The following is a 4,233-nucleotide window of genomic DNA, read 5'->3' on the forward strand; positions in this document are numbered from 1 at the left end:
CCACCACACCCAGCTAATTTTTGTATTTTTAGTAGAGATGAGGTTTCACTATGTTGGCCAGGCTGGTCTTGAACTCCTGACCTCAGGTGATCCAACCTCCTCGGCCTCCCAAAGTGCTGGGATTACAGGCGTGAGCCACCGCGCCTAGCCCAAATATTTACATTTACATGCATATAAATGCATAGAAAACTGTCTGGAAGAATGTCTAGCAAACTGTTAACAATGATTAGCCTAGAAAGTGGTTTGGAGTGGTAAGGATGGGCGAAGGAAGACTTACCTTTACTCTGTGTACTTTGGAATGGTTTACATTTTTAAAACAAAAAGTTATCTATGAATTTTTTAAGTTTTTGGTTTTTGATGTCCGTGGGATTCTGGAACATGGGAATTACGGGCAGTGAGGTTAGTTAGCCAGGTTGTGTTAGTGATGGGTGATGGGGTGGGAACCATACTGGGAAGGTTTACCTATTTATATATGTGCTATTCTTCCACTATTACCTACATTAGATCTGCAACACTGTGCCTGTGTCAGGATCTGGTGGAGAAGGGCAGGGGGGCAGGGGGGTGGTCAGGAAAGAATACGAGTTTGGCGTTAAAAGACTCAAAGGGAGATCCTGGTACCACCATGAGCTAGCTGAGACTTTTCTTATTTGTCTGTTTCATGAAAGTGTTGATAGAGGGTGGCTGAAGGGTGGAAAGAAAGCGAGATAAAGGGCCAATTTCCTGGGAGAGGTGGTGGAGGAACAGCCTTTGCCTCTCTCACTGCCTTGTATAAATAGGAGACACGTGCGTGGCCAGGCACCCCTCCTGCCTCCACTTCAGACATCGCCCAGGGATTGGTGATGTATTCATGGGCTGGGGGGCAGTGTGAGAATTAAATGAGATGATATTGTGTTATAAACCATACTTAGGAGGTTGCTAACGTTATCATAACATGGGATCTTGCACCACAAAATCCAATTTTTGCCCCGAATCTTGAAATGACTGTTTCAAGTGCTCTTTCCAGGTAGCCAAGCCTTGCCCAGGACCTGGTCCACAGGACAGGGCAGCTTCATCCCCACAGCCTGCCCCAGCTGACCACTAGTGGCACCCTGGGAAGCTGTGTTGAGAAGGATGCTCGAGGGCGGCGGGCAAGTGCATCACAGTCCTGGGTGATGTCTGAAGTGGAGGCAGGAGGGGCGCCTGGCCACGCACACACGCCTCCTATTTACATAGGGCAGTGAGAGACGCAGAGGCTGTCCTTCCACCACCTCTCCCAGGAAACTGGCCCTTTATCTCGCTTTCTTTCCACCCTTCAGCCATCCTCTTACTATCAACGGGTTGTATCTAATCCTTTCTGAGGTGTCAAACTCCCTATTACGTCTCCTAGGGATGTTTACATTTATTAAGGACTTCTTAAAAACAGAAAAGCCTTCAAAATCCCCCCCCCCAGATAACTCTTTAATGGTGGAATTAGAGCACAGTGAAAGGCAGTCATTGAAATATTTTTGGATCGAGAGCTTTATCTTTAATTCTTCAATCACACTTCAGAGAGCCCTTCTTTTTCTGCTCCTTTTAAAGTCAAAATGATACTCTGAGGTTTCAAAGGCGCAGTTTGATGACTCCTAGAAGGGCACCCCTCCCAGCCTAGGATAGCCACACTGCCTGCCTAGGTGACAGTTCAGGGAGGTTGGGGGATGGGTGTGGGAAGCCCAGATGGAAGTCAGCCAGCCCCAGCAAGAGTCTGGCGTGGACTCCTTCTTCTGGGGACAACCGGCTTCTCACTTCATTCTTCTTACAAACTCCATCTCTTCGCTCCAGGCCTTAACAAACAAGAAAGCATTTGGGACATTAAAAAGGGCTTGTGCAGATGTTAAATAATGATGACCGCAGCACAGTGATGGCAGCTTTTATGGGGGCCACCTAGGACTCAGGGCCCAGCCCCTGTGCAGGATCTCAAGCCGTTTCCTTTCCCTCTTTCGCATACATAAAATAGTTCACCATCTCAATGATTTCCTAATCTTAAAATTGATTTTCCTAGAAGAGTGTTCTTTCATTCTGTCTGTATCGTTAGAGTTTTAAAATAATGATCATGTATTATTTTTTAGAAAGAGATTTTTCCATTTTGGAGGGAAGAACAGGCTTTCTAATAGCTTTCTCTGTCTTCTTCCTTTACAGCTGAGTTATTTCATGTTTTCTTGAGTTTACCACATGACAGCTACATATAATGTAAGAGTATTTGTACTTTTATTCATAGCATTTGGTTTGTTTTTTTTTTTTTTGTTTTTTTTTTTTGAGACAGAGTCTCACTCTGTCTCCCAGGCTGGTGCAGTGGCGCAATTTCAGCTCACTGCAACCTCCACCTCCCAGGTTCAAGCTATTCTCCTGCCTCAGCCTCCCAAGTAGCTGGGATTACAGGTGCCCGCCACCACAGCTGGCTAATTTTTGTATTTTTAGTAGAGACGGTGTTTTGCCATGTTGGCCAGGCTGGTCTCGAATTCGTGACCTCAGGTGATTCACCCGCCCCAGCCTCCCAAAGTACTGGAATTGTAGGCATGAGCCACCGAGCCCAGCCTCATTTGGTTTGATTAATCCATTGGCATAGAATACAAACAACTTTACCTGGGTAGTTTGAAAAACTTTGGAGCCAGGAGCCATGAATGCTTTGAATGACAGAAGTCCACCAAACAGGCCCACGGTGCTGGATAAGAAAAGCATTTTTGTGTGTTTGGAAATGAAATGATCTCATTCTATTTGTCCTAAGTTGATTTTCCCTTCCTTTATTATTATTTTTCATTATCTATACTAGTTTTCTACTGCTGCGTGACACATTATCACAAACATTGTGGCTTAAACAACATCTATTTATTTTCTTGCTGTTTCCTTGGGGCAGATGTCTGGGCATAGCTTAGGTGGGTCCTCAGTGAGTTTCACAAACCTGCAATGCAGATACTGGCTAGGGCTGGGGTCTCAGGCAGTTGTTGGCAGAATTCATCTTTTTGTAGCTATAGACTCATGGCAGCGTGCTTCTTCAAGATCCACAGCATCTTCTCCAATCTCAGGCGAGGGACTTGAATTACATCTGCAAAACTCCTCTCACCTTTGTCATATAATGTCACCCATCAAAGGAGTGACAGTCCTTATATGCACATGTCCCCCCACACACTCAAGGGAAGGGGATTGATTAGGCAAGGCTCATTGGAGGTCATCTGAAAATGCTGCCTAACACATCATACGTGATACACTGAGCCATCATTTATTTCATTCATTTTTATTTGTTTACATTTATTTATTTTATAATTTCAACTTTTATTTTAGATTCAGAGGGTACATGCACAGGTTTGTTACATGAGTATATTGCATGATGCTGAGGTTCAGAGTATGACTGATGATATCAACCAGGTAGTGAGCATAGTACCCAACAGTTTTTCAATTCTTGTCCCCCTCCCTCTCTCCCTAGGAGTCCCCAGTGTCTATCATTGCCATCTTTATGTCCATGAGTACCCAATGTTTAGCTCCCACTTATAAGTGAGAATATGCAGTATTTGGTTTTCTGTTCCTCCATTAATTCACTTAGCATAATGGCCTGTAGCTGCATCCATGTTGCTGCCAAGGACATAATTTCATTCTTTTTATGGCTGTGTAGTATTCCATGGTATATATGTACCACATTTTCTTTATCCAGTCCACTGTTGATGGGCACGTAAATCGATTCCATGTTTTTGCTATTGTGAATAGTGCTGCAATAGTGTACAAGCACATGTATCTTTTTGGTAAAATGATTTATTTTCTTTTGGATATATACCCAGTGATGGGATTGCTAGATCGAATGGCAGCTTAGTTCTGTTTTAAGTGCTTTGAGAAATCTCCAAACTGCTTTCCACAGGGGCTGCACTAATTTACATTCCCACCAACCATGTATAAGCATTCCCTTTTCTCCACAGCCTCACGAGCTTCTGTTGTTTTTTGACTTTTTAATAATAGCCATTCTGACTGGTGTGAGATGGTATCTCACTGTGGTTTTGATTTGCATTTCTCTGATGATTAGCGATGCTGAGCATTTTTTCAGGTTTGTTGGCCACTTGTATGTCTTCTTTTGAGAAGTGTCTGTTTATGTAGTTTGTCCACTTTCTTAATGGGTTTATTTGGGTTTTGCTTGTGAACTGCTCTAAGTTCCTTAAAGATTCTGAATATTAGACCTTTGTCAGATGCATAATTTGTGAATATTTTCTCCCATTCTGTAGGTTGTCTTTTCAC

Source organism: Mandrillus leucophaeus, unplaced genomic scaffold, assembly GCF_000951045.1.
Source record: "Mandrillus leucophaeus isolate KB7577 unplaced genomic scaffold, Mleu.le_1.0 Scaffold66, whole genome shotgun sequence".
In the NCBI taxonomy this organism is placed as follows: Eukaryota; Metazoa; Chordata; class Mammalia; order Primates; family Cercopithecidae; genus Mandrillus; species Mandrillus leucophaeus.